Consider the following 19,936-nt stretch of genomic DNA (forward strand, 5'->3'; position numbering starts at 1 on the left):
ATTGATTTATAAACTGTAACCTTTAATAATTATTGAATGTTATTTGTTGTTTTATTGCTCTTCTGGCATCTCATCATATTAATTTTCAAGTTTTAAAATGGGGCTGCATTGGAGATAAACTGAGAAGCACTGTCTAAAACCTATCCTTCTGCAGTGTTTCCTTTTAATCTCTCCTGACCTAATTTACAACCTTTAATTTTCCCTTCTCTTGCAGTGCCTAAAGCACAATTTCTGATCCTCATTCCACATTCTTCTCTGTTTATATTTTTGAATTATTATCAATGCCACCTTTTCCAATGTTTTCCCACAGGCCCACCTACTTTACAAATTAGCCCTTATGACCATTCACCCCCAAGCCCAGTATTTATTCTTTTCATTCAATTCCTGGTTCAGATGGAGTCCATCCCAATGATACAATTCCTTCCTGTCCCAGTTCTGGAGCCATTATCCAATGAAAGAGAATCCTCTTTGCCACACCATTCAAGCCACATCACACCACCTTAATTTACTTATCCCACTGACAATTTGCATATGGCTCACGGTGATAATCTGAATATTATAATCCTCGAGATCCTACCCTTTAATTTAGTTCCTATATTTTTCCAACCAGGAAAACCTTCCTACTCTTCATGTTTCTGGTCCCAATATTGACCATAAAAATTGCAACTGCACCCTCCCTCTTTAGTATTCTTTCAAGCCAGTTTGATGTGTTCTTCTCCCTGACGCCAATTGATGAACAAATAATAGGGGACTCAAAATTCTGTTTACAAAGGATGCCGCCTGTTCCTCTAGTAACTGAGTTACCTACTGTTACGTTAGGCTTTCTCTCCTCTTTGCTCAGAATAGTTTCCTGCTGCATGGTCCATTTTGGTTTTCTTTCAGACAGTTACAACATAACAGTTAGGTAGGACCAGTCTGTAGTTCTTTGTTCTCCATCTCATCTAGATTCTTCATAATTTGTATACAATTGGTGACACTGACGCCGTTCTGGACTTGTAGCTTTCGACGAGCCGCCTGGAGCAATGTCCATATTCTATACCGTCTTCCCCCTTCCATGTATGAGTGTATCCAACTCACACTCTTATTTAAATTATTTTGAACCAGAGATTTGAGACAGACATCTACTGCAGGTGTTCACTCAAGTCTATCCACCAACTCCCACGCTCTGCATTCCAGACATACAGCCTGCTCTACCACCTTAGCTTCAAGTATGTAGCTTTTAGTTGGTTGCTTTTTATTAAGTCTAAACTTACCATAAATAGACTCAAAGATTGTGAATTATTTGGAAAAACCTCCCAATCAGTTCTTTTACTTTTTATGTGACGATCTTTTCCTGACACTTTTGTCCCCAATTCTTCAACTATCAGATGTTAAAAAGCTAAACAGGTGAAATGAGTTATACAGATATTTGACCTATGTACTTGTTTTAAATGCCTTGGGTTTTGTGCCCCTCTTTCTCTGTGTTAATTATGTTGTCAGTCTGACTTCACTTTTCTCCATTTCTCCTGGGGTTGATTTGGCCTAATCCCTCGGTGTGCTTTTCTCCTTGTTACAAGGAGAAAACTTACTGGGACACTAGTCCACGTAACCAACTACTTTTCAACTGCAGCCTTGACAGTGAGTGACCACTGGCTTAATTGGTCAGCGAATCACCAGATCAAAACTAATTCTGGCCATTCACATTCATACATGCTCTCAATCCATAGTTATCGTTTTTTTAAAACATCTTCAAGTCTGGGTGTGCAGATGACAAAAATTAAGATCTTCCCAGGCCCGGGGATGGCAGGGGCAGGTTTTAAGCAAAGAACATTTTGATTGGTAAATGTCACACAAAGCATTGTAGTTACAGGGAAAGAAAGTGATGGCTAATGCATAATATTTTAATGTTGTGCGTTGGCCATCACATTAAGACTTAATGTTTAAGAACCACTATACTTGATCAAGTAAGATTAGTTGCAGTTAAGCATTTCTGATAACAGTAAATCCTTTGTACTCTAAGCTTGAAGATTATGTCTGATATTTTAACCCAAGGCTTTAATTTCAAAAAGATGCACCATCTGTCTCAAATTTCTTAATTAAAACAAGTGTATGGTTTTCACCCTGTGGCATGAAGCAATGAATTGAAATAATGTTTAAAAAATATCCCTACATTGTTTTAGTGAATAAATAGAATATCAAGTTGAGTACTGAGCAAACAAATAAATTACATACTGTTCCTTTCAAGTGATATTGCTTTCAGAGAATATGCAACCAAGTGTAAATATGTCATCGCTGGAGCAGTGATGTAAAACATGCTTATGACCAGCTGGCTGTTTTGTGCGTATTGAATTCCAAGGTTGGATGCATTTGCCGAGCTCTCGTGTGACTTGTATACGTTAGAACTGGTCTCCAAATGAAAGAATCTACATTGTTTACCAATCCTGTACGTATGGTTGGTGAGTTTGTGTGAAGAAATCAAATAAAGTGACAAGCATTCTGAAAAAAAAAGGAATCTTGTACTCAAACTGCAGTGGATTTTACACTCTTCCTTAGGATTATAACAAAGCATTGTTGTCGCCTATACTGGACACCATTACATCGACAGGAAAGAAAAACAGCTGATTGCACAAAAAATTATCACTCGAATTGTCCAATTTTGTAAATTACATTACAGTTAAGCTCTTCCTGTCCTCCCTTGTCAAGCCATTTTATAAGCCTTACAATGGATATATGTACATAGCACTTGCATCTTGCTAATTTGGCACCATACATCAAAGGCAGGCCAAAAACCAAGCAATTAAGCATACAGTAGTACCATGTGCACCAAAGGAGAAAATGTCAGCAGAATTGGATTAAATGGAGCTGGGGCACAACTGAGACTGGGAGAAAAACAAACCGTGTAATAAAATTTTACAATGGTGCAACAATTGGTGGCATCCATCAAATCAGTGATCGTGAGTATTCTCTGCACAGCTGCAGGGTATTTCTTGAACTCAGCAATGGCCAATTTTCTACATATCTACTTGCTATTGGACCTTGCTCAAGGAAGTCAGTGTGGCAACAAAAATAAAGAGAGGACTTTGCTGTTAAAAAAGTTTACATTTTGGTATGACCTCTGCTTTGGGTATACTTCAGAAAACCATGGAGGCAACTTCAGGTGGTCTCCAACAACATCTCCTGCAAAATGTTATTACTGTGTACAGCCAGCTATTCCTATATGTGTACTTTAAATTAACCCAGTACTGAATCTGCATAATATTTCACGTTGCTTTGAGGCCAGACACAAGTGCATCTTAGCAGGGACTTTGGTCTCCAAAGAACTTAAAAGATGAGTTGATGAAATGTTTACTAGCCTTTTTCATAGAGCAGCGTGTTCTAACGCCAACCAGTCAACAGGCTATGCTAGGCCTGGTAATGCGCAATGACAGTAAGACGTCTCACAACACCAGGTTAAAGTTCAACAGATTTATTTGGTAGCACAACCCACTAGCTTTCGTAGCGCTGCCCCTTCATCAGGCAAGTGGGAGTTCTGTTCACAAACAGGGCATATAAGGACACAAACTCAATTTACAAAGTGTATAATCCACCCGATGAAAGGTCAGCGCTCCAAAAGTTAGTGGCTAGTGCTACCAAATAAACCGGTTGGACTTTAACCTGGTGTCGAGACATTTCTTACTGTGTTAATCTCAGTCCAATGCCAGCATCTCCGCAATGTGCAATGAGACAGAATTAATGAATGACCTCATCATAAAGGAGCCTTGAATGTTACTAACGATTAAATTCCAATTCAGTTTCAGGGTGAGAACTATGGGTCTAAGACTAGTGCTTTAAAATCTAAATGAAGAATATGAAAATTGATAATCACGAGTTTCCACAGGTATTTACAAAGGAAAAAGGGAATGAACAACGGTGCTCTACAGAGAAAATCTGGGAAATTAATAATAGAAAATAAGAAAATTGCAAGTGAATTGAACAGATATTTTTCATTTGTTTTCACTTAGGTGATCAAATAACATCCCAGAAATAAGTGTGCACAAAGAGGTGAAAGGGAGAAAGGAACATAAAACAATTACCAGGAAAAGATTACTGAGAAAAATCATTCAAACTAAAAACTGACCAGACCTCAGGTCCTGATGGATTTCATCCTCTGGTAACTACTGAGATAGTAAAGGCCTTGGATTTAATTTGCCAAAATTCCCTAAATTCTGGAAAGGTCCCATCAGATTGAAAAATAGAGAATGCAACTCTTCCATTTAAGACGGGAAAGAGACGAAGTAGGAAACTAAGAGGTGGAGAGACTCTTCCCGCTCAGAAAGGATAATAGGACTAGGGGGCACAGCCTCAAGATAAAGGGGGGGCGGTTTAGAACGGAGTTGAGGAGGAACTTCTTCACTCAAAGGGTGGTGAATCTCTGGAATTCTCTGCCCGTTGAAGTGGTGGAGACTACCTCGCTAAATATTTTTAAGACACGGGTTGATGGGTTTTTGATAAGAGAGGGGATTAAGGGTTATGGGGAGAGGGCGGGAATGTGGAACTGAGCCACGACAGATCAGCCATGATCTTATTGAATGGCGGGGCAGGCTCGAGGGGCTAGATGGCCTACTCCTGCTCCTATTTCTGATGTTCTTATGTTCTTATCCTCCTCCATGGAGAAGAAAGGGTTGTAGAACTCCAGTGTACTATTAAACGCAAATGAATTTCGCATTTTATATCTTTGGGGTAAAATGCAACATGTCTTCGAGGATATATTCACTGAACTCAAAATATCCCTTCAAACAGTTAAACAAATTTTAGAATATGCCTATACTAGTTGGGAAGGATGTACAAGTTTGTAAATGTTTGCATGTAGCAGGGCATTCAGAAAATATCAATACAATCAGGCAGGATCAATATAGTTTTGTGACAAGGAACTCTATTAGTAGACTAATTTATTAGAGTTCTTTGAGGAAGTAACATGGACAAAGGGGATCATATGGGTCTGGTGCATTTAAGATTTCAGAAGATATTTGACAAGATGCCACATCAAAGGTTACTAGACAAAATAAGAGCTCGTGATGTACGTGGTTAACCTATTAGGATGGATAGAGGATTGGTTAGCTAACATGGAAACAGAATAAGCAGTGTTTTTTTCCTGGTCAACAAGAGTGTCACAGGGATCAGTTCTGAGACCTCAACTATTTACAATTTATATCAATGACTTAGATGATGGGGTATGGCTATTTTCAGCAACTGCACATGCACATTAACATGGAAATGAAGAGGTTGCTGTCCACTAAGTCCTGCACCTTCAAAAACTGCATGATACCAAAGACTAGCCATTAATTGCTGTATTTAGCTCAGATATCAATTAGCCAGACCAGAAAAGGTTCAGGCTTGTCCATTCCAGTGCAATTAACCTTTCATCAGTATGATACATTTTAACTACGGTCAAACAACTTTTGTGGCACGGAGTATTAATTTTCAGAAGTGTAGTGCATTGCTCCTCCAGCTTTTGGTCACTGTGATTTTTAAAAAGAATTAAACTGCTTTTTAAAAAAAACTCAATGTTAACTTAACTGATTATTCTAGCACTGGAAATGCAGAGTATATATATGTATATATATATATATATGGAAATTCAACAGTACAGATGGAAATGATGGTAAATCCTTTGCACAGTTGATGAATTAATCCAGCTACAAACTTCACAGAACAAACATGCAAAAAGCACTGAGGAGATACACATTAAAAAATAAGCAGCTTAAAGATTAAGTAATAAACTTCTAGGAGATCTCAATTAACTAATTTCTGATGTATTGCAGTTTTGCAAACTTAATGTTAAAAATACAATTTTGCTTCAATTCACATTAGATCAAATCCAAATGTTTGACTATAGCAACTGATCAAAAGAATTCACTTAAAATTTTCACGGTGATGCCAAAAAATTAGCTGGAGGAAGACATGGTCACTTCTCTATTAAATTAGGCCACATTTTCTGCCAATTTGGTGCATGCATTTACTCCATGAAATCATTAGCAGCAACGGATTAGCCATATTATTTTGATGTCGACAGTGGCCTGGATAGAAGTAAAGTAAATGGCAAATATCTTTGGTTGAGGATCTAAGATTTATCTCTTTCAGTTCTAGACAAGGCTCAGTGTTCTGACCTGTTAACCTGAGCTTTAATCTACACAAATGCTGCAAGACTTGCTCATTCAGTCCAGACATTTCTGTTTATAGGTCATTCTTTCTGTAAGCTAATCACTGTGGACCCGTTATTTTCCAATTTCTTCTCTGTATGACTTCAGTACTCAATTCATTGGCATTTTATAATTTAATAGTCCTTGACAACTTGAAATGGAAGGACAAAATCCATCAGTGTTTTTTTGTGCACATGCAGAGAAGTGCTCATGCTCAGACAAATACTCGTGGCCATCTTTGCCACTATCTTGAATTGGCAGGAGACAAATGGAATAAGTTAATATATTCTTAAACTTACGGAGGTAGTCCAGGCTGTTCTATCCAGTCAAAACGAAGTCCAGAAAGATACAGGATCCCTCTCCTACCCACGAAATTAACGGACCCTTGAAATACTGCTCACTTTAAACAACTTGGTCTCGAAAAATGCAGCCAAAGTATATAAAGCGTTATAAAGTAGCCTAAAATTACTCTATGGCCATCCAATTGTTTAGGTACACCGTATTAAATTAAAAGATTGTAACTCTTCACTAGATATTTATAAAAATTATGTTTTCACAAGTATTTTTGAAAAATACAATTTTCAAACTCGATTCAAACCAAATGAACTTAAAGACAATCGCTTACAAAGTTAAGTGGTAGGAATGTTCTCATTCAAAATCAATTCAGGTTTTGTGACGCTACTGTGCCTTTAAAAATGTATTTTAAGCATGTTCTCTGCAGTTATAAACAGGCACCCAGCTGTCTGTCCTTCATTTGCAGCAATGTTTATTTTTAAATTTGGGCCTAATGCAGTGTTCTGGAGTTTATGAATCTTTTGAATTGTTGGAGGAAGACTGATTGAAGGATCCAGCTGATTATGACGTCACAGAGAAATCCAAGGTTTTACTTTCAGTTTGTTAGAAGCTGCCTAAACTCCAGACTGAAAACAGTGTTTGTGTCTCTCCCGTGCATGGAGATATTTAGCTCTTGGTGTCTGGTTAGCTAGTAACTAGAAGCAAGGAGTGCCTCTGTCTCTTGAACTGTGCTGAAAGTATCAGGGTCAGAAAGCGTCAGTGTTTTCAACTCACTATCCAAAGCAGTAAACCAGAGGCGTTTGGAAAGCTGCGAGCTCCACATCACATGAGCGTACTTGCTTACTGTATTAAGTCTGGAATGGACGTGTATGTTTGTAGGGGTAGTTGGTGTTGGAACAATTTTTTTTAACTAAAGATGTTTATAATGATTGTTTTCATTCTTGTTTGTAATTGGTAAAAGTTATTGCTAATGTTCTTTCCACATTAACTGTATTCGTAAATAAACTATTTAATAAAAGTTCCCTCGTGGGTCATTTGAATCATCTTATGCTTACCCATGCCAAAGCTCAAAGTGCAAAACTTATGATCCAGGCTGACTCCATAAAGCACCTTGGAGTTTCTGACCTGGATTATAACAGTCTGCAGAATCAAAAACCCAAGAAATCTACGAATTTAAAAAAATAAAATGCACTGGTGGCACAAATCTCTTTCTTACAACAAATGGAAACTACAAAGACAATTCATAAAACATATCAAATGGTACAGAACTCTGGATATGATAGCATGAAGTATGGGAATAAAAACAGGTAATGTTACATCAACTTCGCTCCTTCCAAATTACAGTACAAAATTAAATCTTACTGTAGTAACCATATACGATTTACATTAATATGATCACCATGTACAAGTTATATTTTTACCTCTACTTCTGAAAGTAGTCAAAGCTAATGAGTTTTGTCCCACTTGTTCACCTGTTTGTAAATTACATCTTCCGAAAACTAAAATGCGTTAAGGTAGATAAGTCCCTTGGTCTGATGGGATCTATCCAGGTTGCATGGGAGGGATTAGCTGGGGCCTTAACCACGATCTCTGCATCCTCTTTGGCCACAGGCATGATTCCAGAGGATTGGAGAATGGCCAATGTCATTTCTTAAGAAGGAAAACAAAGATATCTAGGTAATTACAGGCCGACGAGCCTGACGTCCGTGATGGGGAAGCTGTTGGAGAATATCCTGAGACAAGATTTATTTGCATTTGGAAGTGAATGAACTTGTTAGAAATAGACAACATGGTTTTGTGCAGCATAGGTCGTGTCTCAGTAACTTGATTGACAAGAATGATTGATCAGGGAAAGGCAGTGGGTGTTGTCTACATGGACTTTAGGAAGGCATGTGACAAGGTCCCTCATGGCAGGCTGGTACAAAATGTAAAGTCTCATGGGATCTGGGGTGTGCTGGCTAGATAGATACAGAACTGGCTTGGTCATAAAAGACAGAGTAGCTGTGGAAGGGTGCTTCTCAAAATGGAGATCAGTAATTAGTGCTGTTCCAAAGGGATCAGTGCTAGGACCTTATGTAGGTGGTGTGATTAGTAAGTTTGCAGATGACAGAAGTTGGCAGAATTGCAGACAGTGATGAGGATTGTCAAAGGATATAGACAGATTGCAGACTTGGGCACAGAAATGGCAGATGGAGTTTAATGCAGACAAATGCGAGGTGATGCATTTTGGAAGATGAAATTCAGGTGCAAATTATACAGTGAATGGCAGAACCCGAAGAGCATTGACATACAGAGGAACATGGGTGTACAGGTCCACAGATCTCTGAAAGTGGCAACATAGATGGGTAAGGTAGTCAAGAAGGCATACAGCACGCTTGCCTTCAATGGTCAGGGCATCAAGTATAAAAAGTTCTTTAAAACTTTAGTTAGGCTGCATTTGGAATATTGTATGCTGGTCTGACTGCCAAACTACCAGAAGGATATGGATGCTTTGGAGAGGCTTCAAAAGTAGGTCTACCAAGATATTGCCTGGTCTGGAGGGTTTTCGATACAAGAGGTTGGATAATCTCAGATTGTTTTCACTGGAAAATCAGAGGCTGAGGGCAACGTGATAGAAGTCTATAAAATTATGAGGCGCAGACAGGGTGGATAGTCAGAGGCTTTTCCCTGGGTGGGAGAGTCAACCACAAAAAGGACACAGATTTAAGGTGAGATGTGGTAAGTTTAGGGGAAACATGCAGGGAACATTTATCACAGAGGGTGGCAGAAGCATGTGCATTAGCAACATTCAATCTTGATAGACACATGAATGGAAGGTCAGCAGAGGGATAGTTGGTGGGCTGAGTGGCCTGTTCCTGTGCTGCATTGTTTTTTTGTTCTAAAGGGTGGAATTCAATAACATTTGGTGCATAGACAGGTTACGTCCCAAGGGAAAGAGTTCCAGATCCAGGATTTTTTTTTAAATGGAATTATTTGACTTATTTTATAATGTTACAGAATTTGTCACTGCTGTCAAAAATGTGAGCAGAGTTTTCAGAACAAGTTGCTGGACGTGGATGGCATGAAGCCTCCTCAGTGAGATGGAAGCTCTTAAAAAAATATATTTTTTTTAAGCATTGTAGTTATAAAGCATCAACCAAACATGCAAAAGCCTCAAGAACTGTGTAACTGCAATAACATTGAATCAACACAGCTTGGCAGATGTTGTATGTTCTGAGTGCCTTCTTCATTTGTCATGAATGTTTCTATCCCCATGATCAGCAGATAAGCAAAATCAAAGGCTAGTTTTCCACAAAATGTTTGATCTTTGGGTTTGTATTGTTAAAATGCTCCTGGAACACATTTGTAAGATAGATATTGTGGAACACTAATAAATCAATTGTATAAATCTACTGCCAGATTATGATGTGGAGTTGCCAGCATTCAACTGGGTTAAGTACAGTAAGTATTCTCACGATACCAAGTTAAAGTTCAACAGGTTTATTTGGTAGCATGAGCTTTCAGAGCGTTACCCCTTCAATAGACGAGTCAAGAATTCAGTTCACAAACAGGACATATGTAGACACAAACTCAATTACAAGATAATGGTTGGAATGCGAATCTTAACAGGTAATCAAGTCTTTACAGTCGCTGACAATGCAAGTGGAGAGAGGGTTAAGCACCGATTAAAGGGGTGTGAACTGTCTCGAGTCAGGTCAGTTAGTGAGACTTTGCAAACCCAGGCAAAGTTGTGGGACTTACAGATAGGATGACATGAATCCAAGATCCCGGTTGAGGTCGTCCTCATGTGCGCGGAAGCTTGGCTATCAGTTTCTGCTCAGCGATTCTTTGTTGTCGTGTGTCAGGAAGTCCGCCTTGGAGATTGTTGAGCGGTGTCCGTTCATCCAATGTCATAGCGTCTGCTTGGTCTCACCGATGTGCCATGCCTCAGGACATTGTTTCCTGCAGCGTATCAGGCCAAGTTGCAACAGTACGTACCGTGTACCTGGTGGATGGTGTTCTCATGTGAGATGATGGCATCAGTGTTGATGATCCGGTATGTCTCAGAGGTTGCAGTGGCATGGTTGTGTGATGCCGTGATCTCTGTTCTCCTGAAGGCTGGGTAGTTTGCTGCGTACAGTGGTCTGTTTGAGGTTGCGCGTTTGTTTGAAGACAAGTAGTGGAGGTGTGATGGCCTTGGCTAAATGTTCGTCTTCATCGATGACATGTTGAAGGCTCCGGGGAAGATGCCATAGCTTCTCCACTCTGGGGAAGTACTGGACGATGAACGGTACTCTGTCCGCTGTGTCCCGCGTTTGTCTTCTGAGGAGGTCTGTGTGGTTTTTCACTGTGGCACGTCAAAACTGTCAATTGATGAGTTGAGCGTCATATCCTGTTCTTACAAGGGCATCTTTCAGCATCATCTTGAGGAAGATTGCAACAGACATCTACAGACGGTGAAAGACGCCGTAAGAACAGGATATGGTGCTCAACTCATCAATCGACAGTTCCAACATGCCACAGTGAAAAAACACACAGACGTCCACAGAAGACAAACATGGACACGGTGGACAGAGTACCCTTCGTCGTCCAGTACCCCCCTGGAATGGAGAAGCTACGACATCTTCTCTGGAGTCTTCAACACGTCATCAATAAAGACAAACATCTCACCAAAACCATCACCATACCTCCGCTACTGGCCTTCAAACAACCGCACAATCTCAAACAGACCACTGTATGCAAACTACCCAACCTTCAGGAGAACAGTGACCACGGCACTACACAACCCTGCCACAGCAACCTCTGCAAGACGTGCCAGATCATCAACATGGATGCCATCGTCTCACGCGAGAACACCATCCACCAGATACACAATACATACTCTTATGGCTCGGCCAACATTGCCTACCTGATATGCTGCAGGAAAGGATGTCCCGAGGCATGGTGCATCAGCAAGACCGTGCAGACGCTACAACAATGGATGAATGGACACCGCTCAATAATCACTAGGCAGGAGTGTCCCAGCAGTCAAGAGCATTCAGACTCTGATCTCAGGGTAAGTGTTCCCCAAGGTGGCCTTCTTGGCACACAATGCAGAATCACTGAGCAGAAACTGATAGCTAGGTTCCACACAAGGACAGCCTCAATTGGGATCTTAGGTTCATGTCACACTATCTTGCCTGGGTTTGCAAAGTTTCACTAACTGTCCTGGCTGGAGACAATTCACACCTCTTTAACCTGTTCTTGACCGTCTCTCCACCTGCATTATCTGCGCCTGCAAAGACTTGATTTCTGTTAAGACTCACATTCCAACCATTATCTTGTAATTGAGTTTGTGTCTATATATGCTGTTTGTGAACTGAACTCTTCACTCATCTGAAGGGGCAGTGCTCCATAAGCTGGTACTACCAAATAAACCTATTGAACTGTAACCTGGTGTTGAGCGACTACTTACTGTACCAGACTATCACAGTGGACACATACATTATACATCCATAATTCAGATGTCTAAATTGTACTTTAAGTCCTGTATTACTATCTTACACCATGACATAAGAATTGAAGGCTAGAAACTGAAATTAGCACGCTAATTAGGAGGTCATTGCAGATCCATGATCACACTAAACCCTCTCCAGGACTGCAATCACCATTCACAACAATGCAAAGCATACCAGTGTAACAGATTTACTTACAGCCCTACAGCTTTGTGTCATGTAAATAATGTTGAATATTTCTAACAAGTGGTAGATTTCACCTAATATTGTGTGCTTTTACTGAATGTTCAAATTCAAGAACTCTTATTCTAATGTGTCTATAATATCTACCTGTAAAACCTTTGCATTTTAAGACAAATTTGTTTGAAAAGAGTAACAGAAATTATTCCTCTTATTATCAAGCAACATTTTCATTCTCCCACCCACAAATAGGTTAGATAATCATCATTAAGCAACTAATATTGCACAAAAAAAAATGTTCTCGTCTGCATTTCCTTTTATAAGGTAAACCCAGTGCCTCACATCGAATACTTTAATTGGTCAAAATTGTCAAGCATTCAATTAAAAATCCAAAGTTTTCACATCAACATGGCGAGGCCTCATCAAATTATTTTTTCCAGTTTAAAATAGTAAAATGTGTATGCAAGCTACTTTAAAATGTGACAATTTAGACGGTGGTGACGATACAGAATGAAGAGTTTACAACAAAATGCTCCTCTTTTCATAGCACAAAATTAAACTGCAATACAAAAAGACTATACACTCGCATTAAAAGACTGGAGAAATACAGCCGCGACAGAGTACAGAACACAGGAGATCTAAACATTTTTCTAATGCTGGAGGAGGGGGATCAAAAACAATTTATCAAGAGAATGGGGAATCTCGCATGTCTCAGATTTAGACAGACCACCAATGAGAAACTTTGCAAATTCAGCAATTACTAACAGGACAACATACAATATAAACCGTGGACGAGGTTTTCACTACAAAAAAAAATGGACAAAAGATTATCTAACAACTGACTTGAGCTCGTGATGCATTGTCAGAGTTCAGAAATAGATCGATTAAAGCGCGGGATAAACATGAAGCGTCAGTGCCTCGCAGAATTTCTGCAAGGCGGTGGATGAGGCGAGAAAGCTGCAAATATATGCAGAAATAAAAGGCCCCAGGTGAAATTTAGAAAGGAGCGAAGAGAAACGGAGCACCAAGCAGTGGATTAAAACACTTGGGAGTTATAAGCGTGCAATTCCGATAAAAGCTGCATATAGGCCCAAAAGAACCTGGCTTTGCAGTTAAAGTCCGCACGCAAAAGCCGAGAACAGCGGGGAACCGCGATGTCCGGGGCCCGAAGCAATTCTCCAAGCGATCGAGGGACTGAAAGGAAAGGAGCGTGCCGAGGGCCCACGGCCTCTCCGCAATTTCCTCCGTGTTCCTCCCGCCTCCCAGACAGACAACAACGGCCGAGTTAGTCACTCGAGGCCGAGGATAGGCCGCTTCCCTCCCGTACTCCTCCTCTCGCCATTTTTCCCCGCAGTTTTCTCACCAACTTCTCCAGAAACCTGCCCTCCACTCGTCCCGTGAGCGGGTCGGGGTGACGATCCTCCTCTTTAATCAGGGGGGGAGGTCCGGTAAAGAGCAAGGCCGCAGCGGAGCCCGGGGCCTCATTCCCTTTACCCCCTCCTCCTCCTCCTCCTCTCCCAGCGCTGACGTGCGCATCCACCGCTCCGGCTATAAATAAAGCCGTGCAGCAGCCACCGAGAGCCGGCTAACACCACCCCCCCCTCCCGTTAACGAATGCAGTCGCGCGTTCAACGGCCTGGACTTACAGTCGGCTGCAGCTTTACTTCTGTGCTGTGGCTGATGTCGCTCCCCGGCTCCGCACACAAACACTGCCCGCCCGGGACAGACAGACAGAGAGAGAAGCTGTAAACAAGATGGCGGCCGCCGCAGCCGCTTCCCGCCCAAAACTATTCAAACGCACCGGATGTTTACCGTCCAACCGACAGAGCGAGAGCGAGCCGGACCGGGAGCGGCGCGCGGACAACCGGCTCCTTCTCAGGGTGCTTTCACCCCATTGTCTTTAATCAGTGAGTGATGGAGGTCTTTTTGAAAATCTTTTCATCCCCATAAAGTCAGTGATTATTGTATCGCAAGGTTTATGATTCTGATGGGCAATCTGGAGTAAAAATCATCAAACTTCAGCTGGGCAAGAGAGGAGCTGGGCTGCACAGACTAGAATGAAACGTTGGCAGGAAAAACTAAGCGAACAATGGGTTCAAAAAGGAAACAATTTGGACACAATTAAGGTATATTTCCTCAAAATGAAAAGGGAAGACAAACAAGTTTACAGCTCCCTGGATAAAAACAAGCAGATAGAAATTAAGATAGAGAAGACAAAGTGTTCTTATGGCGGCAACATGGTGGTATAATGGTTAACGGTGCTACCTCAGTGTCAGGTTCGATTCCAACCTTGGGTGACGTCTGTGTGGAGTTTGCAAGTTCTCCCCGTGCCTGCATGGGTTTCCTTCCACAGTCCAAAGATATGCAGGTTAAGTGGATTGGCCATGCTAAGTTACTCCTTCGTGTCCCATGATGTGTATTTGAGGAGGATTAGTAGGGTAAATATGTGGGGTTATGAGTACAGGGCCTGAGTAAGCTGCTTTATTGGCGAGTCGGTGCAGATTTGATGGGTCGAATGGTGTCCATCTGCACGTAGTGATTCTATGACAGGTGTCAGGTAGAAAATACAATTGATAACCAAAAGGAATACAGAAGGTTCAGAGGGGAGGTGAAAAAACATATTGGAGAAACAACAAGGGATTATGAGATTCCAAAAATGATCCCCAGTGCTTTGCATTCGATTTCAGCATACTTACACTCTGCTTTACTTAAAAGTTCATGAAGTGAACAATATGGGCCTCTCCACACCATAGGACTATCAAAATTAAGCTTTTTAAGCTCAAGATCCATCAATTTTAAGGTCAAGATCCATCAATTTTCTGTCATGAACCATACTGATGTTACCTGCGAGGGTGTCCCAATTTGAAACACCAGATTGTAGTGGTACATAGCTTCTTTTGGAATATTGTGACGAGTCACTTATAACCCCGTGAGGAGGCCGTCCAGTTGTCATATAACCAATCATTAAATAATATTTATTAACTTAAAAGAAAAGATACACAACAAAAAGGACAATACTTTAAGACACATGTACAGGATAACTAAACAAGCCCACCATTTATATTGAAAGTACCCTTTGTTCCAAAATATAGATATGATCCCTGAATTTATTAAGACTTCCCTTTCCCAAGCTACATCAAAATTAAGTAATTCTATAAGTCCAATCCAGCTTACAGTTATCACACATTACAGGACTGATGATCAAGTCTAGGGAATGTCTTTTCCCGGTGCCATGAAGGTATTTAAACTGCCTTTGTGAAGGTTTTCTGCAATACCTCAGCGGTAAGACTTTGGTGCAACACTGTGGCATCTCTGAGAAGTAAAATATGTTAGAGGACCTCTTGGCTGTGTGTTGCAGACTGGCATCCGGCCGTGAGGTGTGGATGCACCTATCTGCTTCTGAAAGGAGTGGACAGTTCTACTGTTTCCTCTTTGTTATTTTAAACTCGAGAGTTGACTGTGTCAAATTCTTATCTTTTGGCATTTCTGTAGCCCTGAATCACCCAGTCATTTAGATAAGTGTTTCCTGCTTATGGAACTTAACGTTTCTGTACTAGTCATTTAAGTAATCTGTTCCTACTGCTAGAGCAATTCACACATGATCATCTTTTGATGCTGTCATGCCTTTGGAATGCCTTGATCAACTTTCAGAGGCTTGCCTGCCTGTGGAAATGCTGGTTCATTTTACTGTTGCTAAGCTTATCAAGTGTAGTATCGACATGCTGTACTTGGTTGAAGTCATAAGATTACATCTGTGGCTTCATTTGAAGCTATTTTTAAAAGCAGCATCTCAGCCTTTTGCCTAAGATGCAAATCAGATCAAACCTCAGATGAGGTATAATGCCTTCTCCCAATCAGTTTGGATCATGTAAATCAAGCCCAAGACAGGAGGTGAGAGTCCTGTCTTGTCAGCTTGGATCGGGAATGTCTCACTTGATGAGACTCTGAATTGGACTTTGGTTACATTGAATTGGATATATGAACAAAAAAAACGTCAGGCCTTTCTGAATTCTTGTTATTGTTGCTTGGCAGATTTCTACTTTTCAGTCTTTTTTAAATTCTTTCTGTTGCTGTTAGGCAAATCCCTGACAAGGCATTATGTTTGAAACAATAGGCCCAACTCCATAAGGCAATGCATCATATGCAAGTTCTACAGATGAGCAGGGTTCAAAGTGCATCAGTACCTTGGAATCTGTCAGTGCTGCTTTCGTCTTTTTGATTCACAGGCTTCTGTCCATTTCCAGGCTTGTTCTAACACAAGCCCGTGCAGGGGTTTCAGCAGAGTTGTCAACTATGAAATGAATCTCCTGCAATAATTCTGCAACCCTAAGAATGAGCAAAGCTGGCTGATATTCCGAGGAGCTGGAGCATCCTCAATAGCCTTGACCTTGGAAAGTTCTTTATGAGGCCCAGCAGCATCAATAACATATCCCAAATATTCCACAGAGGGCTGAAAAAATACACATTAGTCTTTGTGAACTTGTTGGCCATATTCCTTGAGCCTTAATGGGGTGGCATTGGATTTCTTAAGACGATCCTCATCAGTCTTGCTTGTTACCAAGATGTCATAAATGCATCACTGAACTCCAGGCAAGTCACTCAGGATCTGGTCCATGGCCATCCAAAAGAAGGCTGGAGCTGAAGTTTTTGCAAAAGACCAAGAACATTATCTGTACCTGCCCTTATGTATTGTGATGCTAAGTTAATTTTGTGACTTCTCATTAATGTGCGTATGTCCGGCATAAGTCTATTTTGCTGAATTTCTGTCCGCTATCTGCGCTAGCAAAAAGATCCTCAATCTGGGAAGTGGATATTGTTTCGCAGGCAACACAGTGTTAACAGTAACCTTGAAATTTCCACAGTTATCTTTCTTGAACACTGAAACAATGGGTGTTGCCCATTCACTATGGGGGACAGGTACCAAGACTTCTATCTAGACGAGACACTCTAGCTTAGCCTCAACCTTTGGTTATATGGCATAAGCACAATTCTGGCCTTCAGAAATGTTCGTTGAGTAAGCTTTGATAACATTTTACGATAATTCCCACCACGCTTCCCAAATCTCTTTTGAAAATAACGGCATGTTTCTTTTTGCGATAGCTGTCTGACCAGTTTTGTCTATTGCGATGCTATGTACTTCTGCCCAGTTTAACCAGACGTGGTTAGCCAACTAAATCGTAGAATCCTTACAGTGCATAAGGAAACCATTTGGCCCATTGAGCCTACACCAACAACAATTCCAGCCAGGCCCTATCCTCCTAACCACACATATTTACCCTGCTAATTCCCCTGGCATTAAGGGGCAACCTAGCTTGGCTAATCAACCTAACCCACACACCTTTGGGCTATGGGAGGAAGTCGGAGCACCTGGAGGAAACCATGTAGACGTGGGGAGAGCATGCAAATTCCTCACAGTCACCCAAAGCTGGAATTGAACTTGGGTCCCTGGTCTGAAGCAGCAGTGCTAACCACTGTGCCACCATGCTGGGAATTGCCAATAACCATAAACAATGGTAGTTTAGCAATTTGTCCATTTATTTCTACTTTAATATCTGTTCTGCCCATCATAGGTACAGATTCCCTATTTATATTTTCAGAACTACTTTTGCAGGTGTCAAGAAACTATGTCTATGCTTTCCTCATACAAAGAGAAGCAGCTGTCACTGTATCCAGTTCTATACATATTGGTTGGCTCGCCAACAGCAGTGTTACCCAGACACCTTGTGAACTACCTACCACTGACGAGATGTGGAGAGGCCCGCTGTGTGATATGCAGATATTACTTCTTATGTCAGACTGTAGATAACCTTTTCTCTGGTTTGCTTTTCTGATTCAATGTGTTTTTTTTTGTTTTGGCCCTAGTAGGCCATTTGAATCATACCTGAAATGAAAGATATCATGTTTACCCTGCCCAATGTATGTCGGTATATTGGAGAGACCATGCAGATACTATGACAATGGATGAATGAACACTGCTTGACAATCACCAGACAGGAGTGTTCTCTTCCTGTTGGGGAACACTTCAGCAGTCAGGGGTATTCAGTTTCTGATCTTCGGGTAAGTATTCTCCAAGGCGGCCTTCACAACCCACAACAATGCAGAATCACCGAGCAGAAACCGATAGCCAAGTTCCACACACGTGAGGATGGCGTCAATCGGGGTCTTGGGTTCATGTCACACTATCTGTAACCCCCACGACTTGCCTGGACTTGCAAATTCTCACCAACTGTCCTGGCTGGAGACAAGACACATCTCCTTAACCTGTGCTTAACCCTCCATAAATACTTGATTATCTGTAAAGACTTGCATTCCAACCATTATTTTGCAAATTGAGTTTGTGTCTTTATATGCCCTGCTTGTGAACAGAACTCCCACTCACCTGATGAAGGAGCAGCACTCTGAAAACTTGTAGCTTGTGCTATCAAATAAACCTGTTGGACTTTAACCTAGTGTTGTGAGACTTCTTACTGAAAATTACATCTCCAGGACTTTCACAATGTTCTTGTAAAATCTTGTGTCGGTTTTGTCAGGGTATACCAAGCTTCTTATTCAGCCAAAGGTTTTAGGTCCATTACAAGTTGCAAGGACGAAAAACTCAAAAGTTCATTGTAAAAGCTCCACTGTTCGATAGTGTCATTAAATGAATGGGTCGTCTGGAATGCCTCGAAGTCTGATTGAGACAGGTTCAATCAAAACATTCAAGAGGGCATTAGATGATTATTTGAATAAAAATAATGTACAAAGATATGGAGGAAAGGCAGGAGAATGGCATTACGTCAAAATGCTCATTTGGGCTGAATGGCCTTCTACACCATAACACTTTTGTGATTCTGTGGAAGATTCTGACAGGGTTGGACAGACTGGATGCTGAAATGATGTTCCCCCTGGCTTTGGGGGGGATGGGTACAGAACAAGGGGTCATAGCCTCAGAATACAAGATAGACCATTTAGGTCTGAGATGAGAAGAAACTTCTTCAGTTGGACAGTTTGGAATTCTCTAGCACAGACTTCTGCAGAGGCCAAGTCACTGAAAGTATTGATTACTGTCTGTGCGGAGTCTGCATTTCTCTCCGCGTCTGTGTGGGTTTCCTCCGGGTATTCCAGTTTCCTCCCACAATCCCACAGAAAGATGTGCTGATTAGGCACATTGGCCATGTTAAACATTCCCTCAATGTACCCGAACAGGCACCGAAGTGTGGCAACTAGGGGATTTTCACAGTAACTTCATTGCAATGTTAATGTAAGCCTACTCGTGGCATTAATAAATAAAAACTTCAGAAAGTAATACATTCTAGACATTAATGGCATCAAGGGATATGGGGAGACAGCACGACCACAATGTCGAAATAGAGAATTAGTCCTAATCCTATTAAATAGCCGAACAGGTTTGAGGTGCTGAATTGCTGACTCCTCCAATTTTCAATGTTGAATGATCTGCATTATTGTTTCTCAAAGTTTCTCTCCACCCTTTTCAGCTGACTAGCCTGTAGATGGGATTTACCTTTCTCCCCATTTCGAACAGGGGTGAACCGTTTACAATCCCCCACTTGTCTAGCACAAGTGGTTCACAGACCTTTTTCAATGGATTAATTATCCTAGACCCTTCCCCCATCTAAATTTTTAAAGTTTATTTATTTGTGTAAGTAGGCTTACATTAACACTGCAATGAAGTTATTGCGAAAATCCCCTAAATCACATTTACTATCAGCATCAAAGTGCATGTTTTAATGATCCTTTTAAGAAAATAAGTATTTACTCACAGGCTTCAGTAAGATGAGTATGCCTGCTATTTGCTACACGGTAGCTAGTACCTAAATATTTAAAAACAAC

The 19,936-nt window shown here is 41.0% G+C and overlaps 1 protein-coding gene across 3 annotated transcripts in view; it reads right to left on the reverse strand.

Annotated features, from left to right (window-relative positions):
• The window catches only part of rad21b (RAD21 cohesin complex component b), a 58,543-nt gene extending 44,691 nt beyond the window's left edge, over positions 1-13,852 (reverse strand). Inside the window, exon 1 of one of the 3 annotated variants that reach the window (XM_080193572.1) lies at positions 13,753-13,852. The gene's annotated coding sequence lies outside the window, so the exon portion shown is untranslated. Of the gene's footprint in view, positions 1-13,469; positions 13,605-13,752 lie in introns of those variants that run through there. The other 2 variants (XM_080193574.1, XM_080193573.1) reach the window with 2 other exon arrangements.
• Positions 13,853-19,936: the final 6,084 nt, after the last annotated feature.

This window comes from Carcharhinus amblyrhynchos, chromosome 8 (assembly GCF_965287045.1).
Source record: "Carcharhinus amblyrhynchos chromosome 8, sCarAmb.v2.hapA, whole genome shotgun sequence".
Taxonomy (NCBI): Eukaryota; Metazoa; Chordata; class Chondrichthyes; order Carcharhiniformes; family Carcharhinidae; genus Carcharhinus; species Carcharhinus amblyrhynchos.